At 41.4% G+C, this 18,732-nt stretch overlaps 1 protein-coding gene across 3 annotated transcripts in view; it reads left to right on the top strand.

Annotated features, from left to right (window-relative positions):
• ARB2A (ARB2 cotranscriptional regulator A) overlaps positions 1 to 18,732 on the top strand; it is a 419,560-nt gene that overhangs the window by 290,987 nt on the left and 109,841 nt on the right. The window lies entirely within an intron of this gene.

Here is an 18,732-nt window from a genome sequence, read left to right as displayed (position 1 = left end):
CAAGGCATAGAAAAGATTTGTTTGAACTGTATCATAAGTTATATGACAAGAAAGCAAGCACTATTCAAGCTACTCTTAATAAGTTTTTTACAAAGAAATAAAGCATCTTAATTCTCATTGTTTCTAATTTTTTAAAGATGAAGTATAATGTACTAAGTACAATTAGTCTTACTCTTTTTTTCATTCCCCGACCCTATTCATTTTTAGCTGACAGTAAGAAGATTTTTAACGTTTTGACCAAAAAAAGGTCATGGAACAACCGTAGTTTTTTTTCATTGATTATTATGATCACTTTGCCTGATTTCAGCTTGTATGCTTCTCTGTATAGTCCCACACTACTGTGCAAAGCAAGAACTTCCTGTTATTATTATTAGAAATTATTTTACCCAACAATCAAGTACCATAGTTTTAGAGAAATTGTTCTTTGCTTTTCAATATTTGAGAGTTAAAAACTTTCTGTCATTTCTCTCCTGCTTCTTTCTATTTTCTAGATTATCTAAGTCCTGATTTTAGTTATGTCTCGTCATGAGTCTCAGAGCCTCCCAGTACATCTTCTACAGAAGTACGGTCTTTAAACTCCTCAATTTTCCTATGCTTCAGCATTCTCCCTATTTCACTCTTCCAATTTACTTAAATTCCACACTGACCCTTTCCCTTTCACTCTCCTTCCTGCTAGTGTCCTATTCTTCCACACTCTCCCTGAAAGCCTATTGGCTCTTTCACACATTGTCTTCCTTTCAAATGACCCCTGCCCTAGAACATATCCTTATGAGAAACTTCTATAAATTCATCAGTTTCTTCCTTGTGTTTCATCTACTTTTCTGTCAATCATAAAAGACAAGTGTCATTCTTGAATTTAAATTACTACAAGAAATTCTACCACCCTATTTGTTTTACTTCAGTTCATAGTTTCGTAGAGAGATTCCAGGGACATTCACAGAGGCCCCAAACTTAATGATGGTAATGGCACCAAAATCAACTAATTTGGAATCTCCTTCACAAAAAATAATTCTCACAGCACCTAAAAGAATTGCATCCTATAAACAAAAATTCTGTTCTACTTCTCATTTACTTCTCTGAGCCCATGTCACATCCTAAATTACTGGTTTCATTGGTCGTAAGCTGTCATTTCTGTTAGGTGTATTTTACTGTGCAGTGTAATAGAAAACTTTTTCACTAAACAAGTTGTGTATCTCCTGCTTAAAAGTGTAAGCAGAGTACAAATTTGAATGCAGAAGACGGTGACTGCACCCTGACTAGAGTAATCAATGCAAGAACATCCTTAAAGCTTTTCTTCTGTAACAAGGGCAAACTCAGCTAAAAAGTTTGTTTAAATCCTGCTTGGCATAACAAGAACCGTTCAACTTTATCTACTTGTGACTATCTTTGAATATACCTGACTCATCACCATAATGCCTTTCAACTCAACCTTGCTCAACTCAACCACTCTTCCTGCCTTATACCGATATCGTAAATCTTTAAGGCTTCTGGTGAAGGCGGTAGGGTTTTTATACTTAGTATTATTTTATGGCACAGGAAGTTCATTGGTCATGAATATCACAGATCTACAAAATAAAATGGAAAGGTTTTTCTCTCTATACTCTAAAGCTCTTTGTAGTCTGATTATGTGGGTTGTGTCATATTTGTGTCACGAGCTGTTATTTCTAAGCAGCAATTATATCACAACAGAGTCATTTTTTACAATAACAAAAAGAACAGCAACAAAATGAAGTAACAACAACAACAAAAAGTCCTTCATCGTCTTAATCTGAAATTAAGAAAATCAAGGAAATTTTATGTTGGCAATATGCTACATTCTACTTTTTCTCTACGTATTTGATAAGTAAAAGCATGTCGTTATTCACAAATAGCTGTCCTGTCTTATCTCCTTTACAGAACAGTGCTATTTTATGTATTTTGTGAATTTATCTCATAGAGTAATAAATTTTCCAGTGACTACACTGATGTGACTAACTCTTTTTCCAATTTGTTACAACTTTAATGTTCTTACTATATGTACCTTATCTACACTTACCGAGTTTTCTTAACGGCCTAACTTATCTTCAGTGTCTCACTTTGTCTTTCTTTTAAATTAATTTTTATGGGAGTATAGTTGCTTTACAATGTTGTGTTTCTACTGTACAGCAAGATGAATCAGTTATACAGACACACATAGCCCCTCTTTTTTGGATTGCCTTCCCATTTAGGTCATCACAGTGCATTAAGTAGAGTTCCCTGTGGTATACAGTATGTTCTCATTAGTTATCTGTCTTATACTTAGTAACAATAGTTTATATATGTCAATCCCAATCAACCAGTTCCTCCCACCCCACCCCCTTTCCCCCTTGGTATCCATACATTTGTTCTCTATATCTGTGTCTCTATTTCTGCTTTGCAAATAAGATGATCTATACCATTTTTCCAGAGTCCACATATATGTGTTAATATACGCTACTTGTTTTTCTCTTTCTGACTTACTTCCCTCTGTATGACAGTCTCTAGGTCCATCCACATCTCTACAAATGACCCAATTTCATTCCTTTTTATGGCTGAGTAATAATCCATTGTATACGTGTACCACATCTTCTTTATCCATTCCTCTGTTGATGGACATTTAGGTTGCTTCCATGTCCTGGCTGTTGTAAATAATGCTGCCGTGAACATTGGGGTGCATGTATCTTTTCGAATTATGGTTTTCTCTGAGTATATGCCCAGTAGTGGGATTGTGGGTCATATGGTAATTCTATTTTTAGTTTTTTAAGGAACCTCCATACTGTTCTCCATAGTGGCTGTATCAATTTACATTTACATTCCCACCAACAGTGCAAGAGGGTGCCCTCTTCTCCACACCCTCTCCAGCATTTACTGTTTCTAGATTTTTTGATGATGGCCATTCTGACTGGTGTGAGGTGATACCTCATTGTAGTTTTGATTTGCATTTCTCTAATTATTAGTGTTGTTGAGCATCCTTTCATGTATTTGTTGGCAATCTGTATATCTTCTTTGGAGAAATGTCTATTTAGGTCTTCTGCCCATTTTTGGATTGGGTTGTTTGTTTTATTGATATTGAGCTGCACGAGTTGCTTGTATATTTTGGAGATTAATCCTTTGTCAGTTGCCTCTTTTGCAAATATTTTCTCCCATTCTGAGGGTGGTCTTTTAGTCTTTATGTTTTCCTTTGCTGTGCAAAAGCTTGGAAGCTTCATTAGGTCCCATTTGTGGGTCCAAAAGGATCTTGCTGTGATTTATGTCATAGAGTGTTCTGCCTATGTTTTCCTCTCAGCGTTTTATAGTGTCTGACCTTACATTTAGGTCTTGAATCCATTTTGAGCTTATTTTTGTGTATGGTATTAGGCAGTGTTCTAATTTCATTCTTTTACATGTAGCTGTCCAGTTTTCCCAGCACCACTTAATGCAGAGGCTGTCTTTTCTCCATTGCATATTCTTGCCTCCTTTATGAAAGATAAGGTGACCATATGTGTGTGGGTTTATCTATGGGCTTTCTATCCTGTTCCATTGATCTATATTTCTGTTTTTGTGCAAGTACCATACTGCCTTGATTACTGTAGCTTTGTAGTATAGTCTGAAGTCAGAGAGGCTCATTCCTCCAGCTCTGTGTTTCTTTCTCAAGACTGCTTTGGCTATTCAGGGTCTTTTGTGTTTCCATACAAATTGTGAAATTTTTTGTTCTAGTTCTGTGAAAAATGCCAGTGGTAGTTTGATAGGGCTTGCATTGAATCTGTAGATTGCTTTGGGTAGTAGAGTCATTTTCACAATGTTGATTCTTCCAATCCAAGAACATGGTATATCTCTCCATCTCTTTGTATCATCTTTAATTTCTTTCATCAGTGTCTTATAGTTTTCTGCATACAGGTCTTTTGTCTCCTTAGGTAGGTTTATCCTAGGTATTTTATTATTTTTGTTGAAATGGTACATGGGAGTGTTTCCTTAATTTCTCTTTCAGATTTTTCATCATTAGTGTTTAGGAATGCCAGAGATTTCTGTGCATTAATTTTGTATCCTGCTACTTTACCAAATTCATTGATTAGCTCTAGTAGTTTTCTGGTAGCATCTTTAGGATTCTCTATGTATAGTATCATGTCATCTGCAAACAATAATAGCTTTACTTCTTTTCCTATTTGGATTCCTTTTATTTCTTTTTCTTCTCTGATTGCTGTGGCTAAAATTCCAAAACTATGTTGAATAATAGTGGTGAGAATGGACACCCTTGTCTGGTTCCTGATCTTAGAGGAAATGGTTTCAGTTTTTTTACCATTGAGAATGATGTTGGCTGTGGGTTTGTCATATATGTCCTTTATTTTTTTTTTTTATTTTTTTTTTTTTGCGGTACGCGGGCCTCTCACTGTTGTGGCCTCTCCCGCCGCGGAGCACAGGCTCCGGACGCGCAGGCCCAACGGCCATGGCTCACGGGCCCAGCCACTCCGCAGCACGTGGGATCCTCCTGGACCGGGGCACGAACCCGCGTCCCCTGCATCGGCAGGCGGACTCCCAACCACTGCGCCACCAGGCAAGCCCCATATATGTCCTTTATTATGTTGAGGTAAGTTCCCTCTATGCCTACTTTCTGGAGGGTTTTTATCATAAATGGGTATTGAATCTTGTTAAAAGATTTCTCTGCATCCATTGAGATGATCGTATGGTTTTCCTCCTTCAGTTTGTTAATATGGTTTATCACATTGCTTGATTTGCATATATTGAAGAATCCTTGCATTCCTGGGATAAACCCCACTTGATCATGGTGTATGATCCTTTTAATGTGCTGTTGGATTCTGTTTGCTAGTATTTAGTTGTGGATTTTTGCATCTATGTTCATCAGTGATATTGGCCTGTAGTTTTCTTTCTTTGTGATGTCTTTGTCTAGTTTTGGTATCAGGGTGATGGTGGCCTCATAGAATGAGTTTGGGAGTATTCTTCCCTCTGCTATATTTTGGAAGCATTTGAGAAGGATAGGCGTTAGCTCTTCTCTAAATGTTTGGTAGAATTCGCCTGTGAAGCCATCTGGTCCTGGGTTTTTGTTTGTTGGAAGATTTTTAATCACAGTTTCAAGTTCAGTGCTTGTGATTGGTCTGTTTATATTTTCTATTTCCTCCTGGTTCAGTCTCGGAAGGTTGTGCTTTTCTTAGAATATGTCCATTTTTTCCAGGTTGTCCATTTTATTGGCATATAGTTGCTTGTAGTGATCTCTAATGATCCTTGGTATTTCTGCAGTGTCCGTTGTTACTTCTCCTTTTGCATTTCTAATCCTATTGATTTAAGTCTTCTCCCTTTTTTTTTTTTGATGAGTCTGGCTAATGGTTTATCAATTTTGTTTATCTTCTCAAAGAAACAGCTTTTAGTTTTATTGATCTTTGCTATCATTTCCTTCATTTCTTTTTCATTTATTTCTGATCTGATCTTTATGATTTCTTTCCTTCTGCTAACTTTGGGGTTTTTTTGTTCTTCTTTAATTGCTTTAGGTGTAAGGTTAGGTTTTTTCTTTGAGGTGTTATTTGTTTCTTGAGGTAGGATTGTATTGCTATAAACTTCCCTCTTAGAACTGCTCTTGCTACATCCCATAGGTTTTGGGTTGTTGTGTTTTCATTGTCATCTGTTTCTAGGTTTTTCTTATTTCCTCTTTGATTTCTTCAGTGATCTCTTGGTTATTGAGTTATGTGTTGTTTAGCCTCCATGTTTTTGTATTTTTTTACAGATTTTTTTCCTGTAATTGATATCTAATCTCATAGCATTGTGGTCAGAAAAGATACTTGATAGATTTCAAGTTTCTTAAATTTACCAAGGCTTGATTTGTGACCCAATATATGATCTATCCTGGGGAACGTTCCATGAGCACTTAAGAAGCAAGTGTATTCTGTTGTTTTTGGATGGAATGTCCTATAAATATCAATTAAATCCATCTTGTTTAATATTTCATTTAAAGCTTGTGTTTCCTTATTTATTTTCATTTTGGGTGATCTGTCCATTGGGGAAAGTGGGGTGATAAAGTCCTCTACTATGATTGTGTTACTGTCATTTCCCCTTTTATGGCTGTTAGCATTTGCCTTATGTATTGAGGTGCTGCTATGTTGGGTGCATAAATATTTACAGTTGTTCTGTCTTCTTCTTGGATTGATCCCTTAATCATTATGTAGTGTCCTTCTTTGTCTCTTGTAATAATCTTTATTTTAAAGTCTATTTTGTCTGATATGAGGATTGCTACTCCAGCTTTCTTTTGATTTCCCTTTGCATGGAATATCTTTTTCCATCCCCTCACTTTCAGTCTGTATGTGTCCCTAGGTCTGAGTGGGTCTCTTGTAGACAGCGTATATACAAGTCATGTTTTTGTATCCATTCAGCCAGTGTATGTCTTTTGGTGGGAGCATTTAATCCATTTATGTTTAAGGTAGTTATCATTATGTATGTGCCTATTACCATTTTCTTAATTGTTTTGGGTTTGTTATAGTAAGTCTTTTCCTTCTCTTGTGTTTCCTGCCTAGAGAAGTTCCTTTAGCATTTGTTGTAAAGCTGGTTTGGTTGTGCTGAATTCTCTTAGTTTTTGGTTGTCAGTAAAGATTTTAATTTCTCCATCAAATCTGAATGAGATCCTTGCTGTGTAGAGTAATCTTGGTTGTAGGTTTTTCCCTTTCATCACTTTAATATGTCCTGCCACTTCCCTCTGGCTTACAGAGTTTCTGCTGAAAGATCAGCTGTTAACCTTATGGGGATTCCCTTGTATGTCATTTGTTGTTTTTCCCTTGCTGCTGTTAATATTTTTTCTTCGTATTTAATTTTTGATAATTTGATATGTGTCTTGGTGTGTTTCTCCTTGGATTTATCCTGTATGGGACTCTTTGCACTTCCTGGACTTGATTGACTATTTCCTTTCCCATATTAGGGAAGTTTTCAGCTATAATCTCTTCAAATATTTTTTCAGTCCCTTTCTTTCTCTCTTCTTCTTCTGGGACCCCTATAATTCGAATGTTGGTGCGTTTAATGTTGTCCCAGAGGTCTCTGAGACTGTCCTCAATTCTTTTCATTCTTTTTTCTTTATTCTGCTCTGTGGCAGTTATTTCCACTATTTTATCTTCCAGGTCACTTATCCGTTCTTCTGCCTCAGTTATTCTGCTATTGATTCTTTCTAGAGAATTTTTAATTTCAATTATCGTGTCGTTCATCATTGTTTGTTTGCCCTTTAGTTCTTCTAGGTCCTTGTTAAACGTTTCTTTTATTTTCTCCATTCTATTTCCAAGATTTTGTTTCATCTTTACTATCATTACTCTGAATTCTCTTTCAGGTATACTGCCTATTTCCTCTTCATTTGTTTCGTCTGGTAGATTTTTACCTTGCTCCTTCATCTCCTGTGTGTTTCTCTGTCTTCTCATTTTGCTTAACTTACTGTGTTTGGTGTCTCCTTTTTGCAGGATGAAGGTTCATAGTTCCCACTGTTTTTGGTGTCTCCCCCCAGTGGGTAAGGTTGTTTCAGTGGCTTGTGTAGGCTTCCTGGTAGAGGGGACTGGTGACTGTGTTCTGGTGGATGAGACTGTATCTTGTCTTTCTGGTGGTCAGGCCCGTGTTCAGTGGTATATTTTGGAGTGTCTGTGACCTTATTATGATTTCAGGCAGCCTCTCTGCTAATGGGTGCGGTTGTGTTCCTGTCTTGCTAGTTGTTTGGCATAGGGTGTCCAGCACTGTAGCTTGCTGGTTGTTGAGTGGAGCTGGGTCTTAGCATTGAGATGGAGATCTCAGGGAGAGCTTTCGCCATTTGATATTACATCGAGCCGGGAGATCTCTGGTGGACCAATGTCCTGAACTCGGCTCTCCCACCTCAGAGGCACAGGCCTGACACCCGGCCTGAGCACCAAGACCCTGTCAGCCACACAGCTCAAAAGAAAAGCGAGAAAAAAAGAAAGAAAGAAAGAAATTAAATTATTAAAATAAATTCTTCTAAAAATTATTAAAAATTAAAAAATTAGAATTAATAAAAAAGGACAAAAAAGGAAAGACGATAGCAACCAAACCAAAAAACAAAGCTACCAATGATAACAAGTGCTAAAAACTATACTAAAAAAAAAAAAAGACAGAACCCTAGGACAAATGGTAAAAGCAAAGCTATACAGACAAAAATCACACAAAGAAGCATACATATACACACTGACAAAAAGAGAAAAAGAAAAAAAAAAAAAATATATATATATATATAAAGAAAAAAAGGAAGAGAGCAACCAAATCCGTAAACAAATCTACCAGTGATAATAAGCTCTAAATACTAAACTAAGATAAACACCAAACCAGAAACAAATTAGATGCAGAAAGCAAACTCCAAGTCTACAGTTGCTCCCAAAGTCCATTGCCTTAATTTGGGGATGATTCGTTGTCTGTTCAGGTATTCCACAGATGCAGGTACATCAACTTGATTGTGGAGATTTAATCTGCTGCTCCTGAGGCTGCTGGGAGAGATTTCACTTTCTCTTCTTTGTTCGCACAGATCCTGGGGTTCAGCTTTGGATTTGGCCCCGTCTCTGTGTGTAGGTCGCCTGAGGGTGTCTGTTCTTTGCTGAGACAGAATGGGGTTAATTAGCTGATTAGGGGGCTGCGGCTAACTCAGGCCAGGGGTGGAGGGAGGGATATGGAACTTGGGGCGAGCCTGCGGTGGCAGAGGCCGGCATGACGTTGCAACAGCCTGAGGTGCACCATGTGTTCCCCTGGGGAAGTTGTCCCTGGATCATGGGACTTGACAGTGGCAGGCTGCACAGGCTCCTGGAGAGGAGGTGTGGATAGTGACCTGTGCTCGCACACAGGCTTCTTGTTGGTGGCTGCAGCAGCAGCCTTAGCTTTTCATGCCCATCTCCAGTGTCCACGCTGATAGCCATGGCTCACGCCCGTCTCTGGAGATCATTTAGATGATGCTCTGAATCCCCTCTCCTCGTGCACCCCGAAACAATGGTCTCTTGCCTCTTAGGCAGTTCCACACTTTTTCCCGGACTCCCTCCCGGCTAGCTGTGGCGCACTAGCCCCCTTCAGGCTGTGTTTACGCAGCCAACCCAAGTCCTCTCCCTGGGATTTGACCTTCAGAGCCTGAGCCTCAGCTCCCAGCCCCCACCCGCCCTGGTGGGTGAGCTGACAAGCCTCTCAGGCTGGTGAATGCTGGTCGGCACCAATCCTCTGTGTGGGAATCTCTCCGCTTTGCCCTCTGCACCCCTATTGCTGCGCTCTCCTCCGTGGTTGGAAGCTTCACCCCCGCCACCCCCCATCTTCGCCAGTGAAGGGGCTTCCTAGTGTGTGGAATCTTTTCCTCCTTCACAGCTCCCTCCCAGAGGTGCAGGTCCCATCCCTATTCTTTCGTCTCTGTTGTTTTCTTTTTTCTTTTGCCCTACCGAGGTACGTGGGTGTTTCTTGCCTTTCGGGAAGTCTGAGGTCTTCTGCCAGCGTTCAGTAGGTGTTCTGTAGGAGCTGTTCCACATGTAGATGTATTTCTGATGTATTTGTGGGGAGGAAGGTGATCTCCACATCTTACTCCTCCGCCATCTTAATGGTCTCTCCCCTGTAATTGATGTCTAATCCCATAGCCTTGTGGTCGGAAAAGATGCTTGATACGATTTTAGTTTTCTTAAATCTACCAAGGCTTGATTTGTGACCAAAGATGTGATCTATCCTGGAGAATGTTTCATGTGCACTTGAGAAGAAAGTGTATTCTGCTGCTTTCGGTTGGAATGTCCTATAAATTTCAGTTAAATCTATCTGGTCTAATGTGTCATTTAAGGCTTTTGCTTCCTTATTAATTTTCTGTCTGGATGATCTATCCATTGGTGTAAGTGGAGTGTTGAAGTCTCCCACTATTATTGTGTTACTGTCGATTTCCCCTTTTATGGCTCTTAGCATTTGCCTTATGTATTGAGGTGCTCCTATGTTGGGTACATAAATACTTACAATTGTTATATCTTCTTCTTGGATTGATCCCTTGATCATTATGTAGTGTCCTTCCTTGTCTCTTGTAATAGTCTTTAAAGTCTATTTTGTCTGATATGAGTATTGCTACTCCAACTTTCTTTTGATTTCCATTTGCATGGAATATCTTTTTCCATCCCCTCACTTTCAGTCTGTATGTATCCCTAGGTCTGAAATGGGTCTCTTGTAGACAACATATGTACGGGTCTTGTTTTTGTAGCCATTCAGCCAATCTATGTCTTTTGCTTGGAGCATTTAATCCATTTACATTTAAGGTAATTATCAATATGTATGTTTCTATTACCATTTTCTTAATTGTTTTGGGTTTGTATTTGTAGGTTTTTTTCTGTTCTTGTGTTTCCTGCCTAGAGAAGTTCCTTTAGCATCTGTTGTAAAGCTGGTTTTGTCGTGCTGAATTGTCTTAGCTTTTGCTTGTCTGTAAAGCTTCTGATTTCTCCATCAAATCTGAATGAGATCCTTGCTGGGTATAGTAATTTTGGTTGTAGGTTTTTCCCTTTCATCACTTTAAATATGTCCTGCCACTCCCTTCTGGCCTGCAGAGTTTCTGCTGAAAAATCAGCTGATAAACTGATGGGGATTCTCTTGTAGTTATTTGTTGCCTTTCCCTTGCTGCTTTTAATTTTTTTTTCTTTGTATTTAATTTTTGTTAGTTTGATTAATATATTTCTCAGCGTGTTTCTCCTTGGGTTTATCCTGTATGGGACTCCCTGCACCTCCTGGAGTTGATTGACTATTTCCTTTCACATGTTCGGGAAGTTTTCTACTATAATCCCTTCAAATATTTTCTAAGGCCCTTTTCCTTTCTCTTCTTCTCTGGTACCCCTATAATTCGAATATTGTTGCCTTTAATGTTGTCCCAGAGGTCTCTGAGAGTGTCCTCCTTTCTTTTCATTCTTTTTTCTTTATTCTGCTTTGTGGCAGTTATTTCCACCATTCTATCTTCCAGGTCACTTTTCCGTCCTTCCACCTCAGTTATTCTGCTATTGATTCCTTCTAGTGTATTTTTAATTTCAGTTATTGTGTTGTTCATCACTGATTGTTTGTTCTTTAGTTCTTCTAAGTCCTTGTTAAACATTTCTTGTATCTTCTCAATCTATGCCTCCATTCTAATTCTGAGATCTTGGATCATCTTTACTATCATTACTCTGAATTATTTTTCAAGTAGATTGCCTATTTCCTCTTCATTTATTTGGTCTTGTGGGATTTTACCTTGCTCTTTCGTCTGCAACATATTTCTCTGTCCTCTCATTTTGTCTAACCTACTGTGTTTATGGTCTCATTTCTGCAGGCTGCAGGCTCGTAGTTCCTTTTACTTCTGTTGTCTGCCTGCTGGTGAGTGAGGTTGGTTCAGGGGCTTGTGTAGGCTTCCTGGTGGGAGGGACTGGTGCATCCGCTCTGGTGGGTGGAGCTGAATCTTTTTCCTCTGATGGGCAGGGCCACGTCATGTGGTGTGTTTTCTGGGGTGTCTGTGAGCTAGTTCAACTTTAGGTAGCCTATCCGCTGATGCGTTGGGCTGTGTTGCTGTCTTGCTGGTTGTTTGGCATGAGGTATCCAGCACTGGAGCCTACAGGCAGTTGGGTGGAGCTGTGTCTTGATGTTGATATGGATACCTCAGGAGAGCTCACACTGATTAATATTTCCTGGGCCCAGGAGTTCTCTGGTGGTCCAGCATCCTGGGCTTAGTGCTCCCACCCCAGAGGCCCAGGCCCGATCCCTGGCCAGGGAGCCAAGAGCCTGCAAGCTGCACAGTGCAGCCAGAGGCACAAAAAAAGAAAACAAAACAAACAGACAAACAAAACCCAAGACAAATAGCAAAAGCAAAAACAAAGAGCAGCAACAACACAACACACACACACACAGAAAAAAAAGAGAACAAGCAAACAAAAGAATTCAAAAATGAGGGGCTTCCCTGGTGGCACAGTGGTTAAGAATCCACCTGCCAATGCAGGGGACATGGGTTCGAGCCCTGGTCCAGGAAGATCCCATGTGCCGCGGAGCAACTAAGCCTGTGCGCCACAACTACTGAGCCCACATGCCACAACTACTGAAGACCGCGTGCCTAGAGCCTGTGCTCTGCAACAAGAGAAGACACCACAGTGAGAAGCCCGTGCACCTCAGCAAAGAGTAGCCCCCGCTCGCTGCAACTAGAGAAAGCCCGCATGCAGCAACAAAGACCCAATGCAGCCAAAAATAAATAAATAAAAATAATTAGAAAATGAGAACAGTCAGTGAGGAGTAAACTAACAAAAATGAAAAATGAAAAATAAAAACCAAAGCAAACAATAAACCAGAAAGTGAAGAAAACATAAAATATACACATAAAAACAATTTAAAAAGAATAAAATAAAAAACAAAGACCAAAAACAAGAAAAAAACACAAAACAAAAATAAAGTAAAAATAGAAAAATAAAAAATATATATATTAAAAAATGAAGGGCTTCCCTGGTGGCGCAGTGGTTGAGAGTCCACCTGCTGTTGCAGGGGACATGGGTTCGTGCCCCGGTCCAAGAAGATCCCACATGCCACGGAGCGGCTAGGCCCGTGAGCCATGGCTGCTGAGCCTGCGTGTCCGGAGCCTGTGCTCCGCAACGGGAGAGGCCACAACAGTGAGAGGCCTGCGTACCGCAAAAAAATACAAAAGAAAAAATAAAAAGGTTAAAAAATAATAAAAGCAACAACACCAACAAGTGAACAAAATGAAACAAACCCAAAAAAATAATAATCGTAATAAGAATATTTTCCTCGGGCCTGCTCTGTCAGTGTCCTTGCTCCCCCAGTGAACCAGAGCCAGTCCCAACTTCCCCTGGAGGCCTTCCAGTACTTCTAGGTTGGTCTCTGGACCTGTTGTGGGCTCTGTGGGGCCAGCTCAGACCCTGACCTGACCTAACTCCCCCATGTTCTTGCCCCCAGAGTCCACTGCTGTGAAGGCCAGACCAGTCTCAGTTGTGGGAACACTCATTGTCCATTCAGGTATTCCACAGATGTGGGATTTACCAAGCCGATCTTGGGGATTTAATCCATGGCCTGTGCAGCTGCACAGAAAGATTTCCATTCCTCTTCCTCAGTTGCACCACCCCTGGGGCTCAGCTTTGCTTTTGACCCCGCATCCGCCTGTGCGCCATCCTTAGGCATCTGTTCCTTGCCCAGCTGAGGGAGCAAAAGCCGTGGCTGCTTGGGGCTGGGATGGGGTACAGAGGGCACAGTTGGGGTGTGTGTGAGTTGGCTGCAGCAGCAGGGACCAGCAGGCCATTGCAACGGACTGTGGCATGCTCGCTGTGCCAGGAGTACCTCCCAGAGACCGTGGAGGCAGGAGCTGGCATGCGGGGGCAGGGGCAGCCCCCCACCACTCACCACTCAACAATGATGCCTCACTTTCCAGGCAGATGACGCTTCCCCTAGGGGCATTTGGAGCCACGCATCCCCTGACACCCGTCCCCTCTGCTGTTCTGCGCAGCCAAGAGAACTCCTCTCCCTGATCTGCTCTCCCAACCCCACACTTTAGCATTCAGCCCCTGCCAGCATCAGTACACTCCTGTCCCAGGCAGGGGAGCCCAGGGCTGATTCCCAAGGAGGCTTTGGGATGGGTGGCGCTCAGGACCCTGGAGCCCACGTGGGCGTAGGAGAACCTGGCCCGAGGGGCAGGCAAGCCCACTCAGATGGGAGCCCCTCCCAGTGCCTGTGGAGGCAGAAGAAGCCAGCAGGTGGGGAGAGGGGTTGTAATGGTGGCCCCGCCCCTTGCGTACCACTCAACAATGACGCCTTGCTTCTATGGTGTCCCGCACTTTTCCCGCAGACTTTCCTGGTTGTGTAGCTCCTTACTCCTGTCCCTTCAGGCTGTCTTTTCGCAGCCAACAGCTGTCCCCTCCTGGGTCCGCACTCCAAATCCCACCTTCCAGCACCAAGCCCCACCCTCGACAACTGGCAACTCAGGACTCAGGCTGGAATGCGCAGAGCTGCGGTGTTGACCACTTGTGTAGTTCTTACCTTGTCCTGCCTTCAGAAACTGTCTGCTGCATTCTCCTCTGATCCCCCAAAGGTCCTTTTCTGTCGCAGCTAATTTCCCCACCGAGAGGGAGTTTTTCTGAGTGCAGGGACCTCCTCTCACCTTCAGCTTCCCGCCAGGGGTGCTGATCCCTGTTTTGCTTCCTTTTCTTTTTTTCTTCTTTCTTTCCTCCTACAGGTTATGAGGGGATTTTTCTTGTCCTTTTAGGTGTCCGAAGTCTTCCGCTAATGTTCAGCAGGTGCTCTGTGAGAATTGTTCCATTTGTAGATGTATTCTTGATGTATATGTGAGGAGAGACGAATTCCGTGTCCTTCTATTCTGCCATCTTGAGTCCCCCTGCTCACTTTGCTTTATATAGTTTTCTACTTGAAAATCCACCCAGAGAATGGACAGTTTAATCATTTCAGTGTATTTTGAGGTAGTTTCAGTGAACTAAATTGTTGTGGTGTGTGGTGTTAACTCTCTCACTGTGAGGTGGGGGCATCTTTCCTTACTGGACAGTTATCACCGTTCTCCTGGGTTTCTCACTTTACTTCCTAAACCCAGAGAGGGACTTCCCAGTAACTGATCTCTGGATCTTGTCTCCTGCCTTTGCTTTTTGTCTCCTTGACTAGTATGGTTCTTGGGGACCTATACCTGCCCTTCTGGTGACAGTGCCTTTACACACTGATGCCTGGTCAATGCTCAGTTACTAGGATACATGTAGAGTGGGAAAAACTATAAAATTGGCACCATCTAGCGGGCCTGGCCCTCTCTGCCTGACTTGTACATTATTCTTAGATCTTCTCTGTTGATCTAATTACATTCAAAAAGTATTTTTTCGAGCCTCCAACAGAGAAATGAAACTCCTCACATAGTCCTGAACAAAGCTGTGTCCTGCATCTGGGGCATGAGCAGCTTTGGGAGAGATGCATTTGGAGAGATGCGGAAGCAGGGATCACCTTCCTGGTTAACGAGATAACTGATCAATAGGATGATGTAAATCAAAACCAGATCTCCCTCTCATCCAGGTGCTTTTATGCACTTACCATCCTCAGAGTACTGTGCATAGCTCAGGCATTAGCACATTGTTTGGCACATAAGTACAAAATAAATGGTATCTGTAATGTCTGTTCAGAGACATTTCCGTATCTCCTGGGTCGGAGCTATGACATGAAACTCCAGCCGGCTTTATAAAGCAGACAATGTATCTGAATGGAAAGACACTAAGTTCAGAGAGGACGGAGATCACTGTAGTCCTGAGTGTATTGGCCAAGCTTTTCAAAGAGATGAAACTTGAACCAAGACCCACAAGGACATTTATCATTAACTTTGCCTCCACTGTTTTCTGCTTCTTACCATTAGTGATCTTGGCAGTTGTTTTTGACATCTTAGATTAGAAGCTACTTAAGGAGAGCTTAAGTTCACAAATCCTGATGCTTTGTGTATTTCAGCTTAAAACTTAACTTTCTCTTAATTCCAAAGATCCTAATAATAGAAAACCGTTAACTTCTCTTTGGGCAAATGTAGCTGTCCTGCTCTCCTGACAGCTTCTCTTCTCCTCCATTTAGGTTATAAATACATGGGGCCTGGGACCATGTGTTTCTTATCCTTACTCTATAATTCCCTATGGATACGACTGGCCTGATTCTTACATTGTAATCTAATCACTTACTAAGGGGTCTCAGGGTTTGTTGAAGGTGATGGATTAGCCTCTCAAGCGCCCCAGCCCAAACAGTGCTGGTCGTCTTGGGCATTCCCATCACCTGCCTTCCCTGATCCCTATTTCTGTTCCAACCAAATATGCTCCTGGTTTTTTCCCCCGATCACCCCATTTCTATAGCACATTAAATACACTTTTAAGGAGGTGTCAAGACTTCTCTTAAGAATATGGGTTTTTATTCACAATAACACATATACATAAACCAGGAGATAGGCACAGTGGCAGATGAGATCCGACCAAGTACAGAGACAACGTTAATTTGAGAGTATCCAAGTTAATTTAAAACCCATCAAGTTCATATACCCTTACTTTTTAATTTAGTAAACGTTTTAAGCTACTCTGTTTTATCTCAGTTAATATAATGAAGCTTTCCTCACTTTTTCCAATTCACCAAAAACATTTTTACTTACCTATTGTTTTAGACAACTTATGAAGCATTTCTCTGTGGTTTTCTTTTGCAAATGGGCTGGTTTCACTATGTGGGCCTTAACTTATATAATTGTTGTCTCTTATTCTCTTTGTGATCCACCTTTCATTGTGTTTAGCAGGCGCTGGTTGCTTTGTAATATTGAAAAAACAGCATGTAGGTATACTTGGAAAGAATAGATAGCAGTGAAATTTTGTATATTGCAAACTGTTTTTCATAGACTGTCATCTTAAAACATAACCCAAGGCAAATGTGGAAGTCTTTTCACCATTAATGCTGCAGAGATTCATTTATTTATCATTAAACAGATATCTCTTGACTTCCCACTTTGTGCCAAGTATAGTTCCAAGTGCTGAGAATCTAGCAGTAAGCCAGACAGACAAGGACCTTGCTCTTTACAAGCATACATTCTAGCCAGGTTTGCAGTGGAGATGCAGGCATTCAACAAATAAGCAAATACACAGCCTGTAGAGATGGCAGCGATTTCTTGATACTTTTTCCCTCTACCATGGCTTCAAGGCCATTTCTACAACCTTATTTTCTATAGTGTTGAGTTGAATTTAGTCTCATAGTACTACTACCCCCATCTACATAAGGGCCTGTTCTAGTACAGGAGAGAAAGTACGGAGAGGCACCTGGTAGGGTCAAGTTTCTCATTGTTAAACTGAAACTAAATGTACTTCACTCTCAGGACTGTAGAGGTGAGGATTCATTCACTCATTCAGCAAACATTTATTGAGCAGTGTATCACTCAGGGTTCTATTATGTTCCAGGCTATATAACATCTACATGCATGCCCTTAAGTACCTAGCTGGAAAGACAGAGACATAAAATAAATAATTACTGATAAATGTTATAGTAAAAACATATATCAAGTACAAGGAGGGGGCCACAAAAGCATTAATTAACTCTGCCTGGGGGAAGGTCTCACCATAAAGTGTCCTGTAAACTGTGACGTAAAGGTAACTGGAAATACAGCACACTTCATTTACTCAGGAAGGTTTACTGAGCCAAGCACAGTTGTGGGCCCTGTAGACACAGCGGTGAACTAGGCAAAATCCCTGCTCTCTTGGCAGCACAGAGACAAACAATAAACAGAGAGATAAATAATTATATATTAGGTGGCAGTACCTATTAATATAAAAAAAAAGAGTAGGTTAATAAAGGGAACAGAGAGTGACAAGGGTTGCTGTTTTAGAAAGAGTGGTCAGGGAAAGCTTCTCTTTCGAAGTGACATTTGAGCAGAATCTTGAATGATATGAGAGAATGAGACCAACAAGCAGGGGAAGCTGTTTCTGATAGAAGGAGCAGCATGAAGAAAAGCATAATAGCCACGAAAATTGTGGCATCTTTATTACAAAGTGAAGTATTCCCACTGAGCATGGATGGAGTAAGCTGGGGGTGCAGAGAGCTTGGGGAAGTTTGGTAGACGAGGCTGGGAAAGGAAGGAAGAGGGGGCCAGATGGTGAAAAACACTGTGTTCCATACTCAGGATTTGGAATGCCCACCTTGTTGATTGGGGAAAGAGGGGCTAGATTTTGAAAAAATTTAAGAGAAAAATGACATGGTTAGATTATTTTTTCATTCGGTTGGGTTTGGTTAGGTTTGTTTTGGTTTGGTTTGGTTTGGTTTGGGGAAAATTACCTCTAGCACAGGTATGAAAGATAACTTGAAAGGAGACGCAGAAGAAACCAATTGTAAGGTTATTATGATAATGCAAGTGAGAAATTATTTGGCCTAAATTAAAACAGTAAGATGAGGCTAGAGAGGAGATCGTAGAGCTCAGCTGTTTTAGGAGACCCACAACGGAAGATTTGATGCCCTGCGGAGCATGGGAAAGGTCAGGAACAATTCCTGCGTTTCAATTTGGGTGACTGAGTGGGTGATAATGCCATCAACCAGCTCAGGGAGCCCTAGAGGAGCAGCGGGCTTAGAAATGCATATAATGAATTTGATTTGGGGCAATGGGAAATACAGACTGGAAATTAAAAGAAAAGTCAAGGCTGAAATACAGATTTGACTGTTACCAGCGTTTCATGGAATTTAAAACAGAGGCGCAAGAAGAGTAGTCAGCATTGTCAGATACTGCAGAGAAGTTTAGTAAGATGAAGACTTTTAAAAGGCTGTCAGATTTGACAGTTGGAAGGTTACCAATGACTTCATCAAGAGCAATTTCAGTAGATGTGGGTAGAGTAGAGCCTCATCATGGTTGAGTTGGAGAGTGAAAGGGCAAGAGGCTGGGATTATCCAGCCAGGATCGCTGTCCTCTCTTCTTTCCTAAAGCTCCTCCTTGGAAGCTTTGAACCTGAGGTCTGATCTTCTCTTCCCCTTCCCTCCTTAGCTTTCTCCACCCAGGGCCTAGGACTGGTTACCCGAGCTGGGGACATGATGGAGGGACAAATATTCTAAGATCCTTGGGTCTCTGATGGGAGAGGTGTCAGGGATAGAGGAGCCTGATGTTGGTGAGTAAGGTATTGCAAGGAGTGTCCTCCGTAGGGAACAGCAGGTAGGGCCAGTCCAGAGACCTGTCTCCAGAGGGGAGAAAGATGAAACACATAGGCCTCTGTTGTATGTGGAAACTCTGCACCAGGAAGCTGAGTTAGGATGGGGAGCAAAGGACTTGAAGGACTGGTGGGG

Source organism: Grampus griseus (assembly GCF_964374135.1).
Source record: "Grampus griseus genome assembly, chromosome: 3".
Taxonomy (NCBI): Eukaryota; Metazoa; Chordata; class Mammalia; order Artiodactyla; family Delphinidae; genus Grampus; species Grampus griseus.
This window is presented reverse-complemented; position numbering and strand designations above follow the sequence as displayed.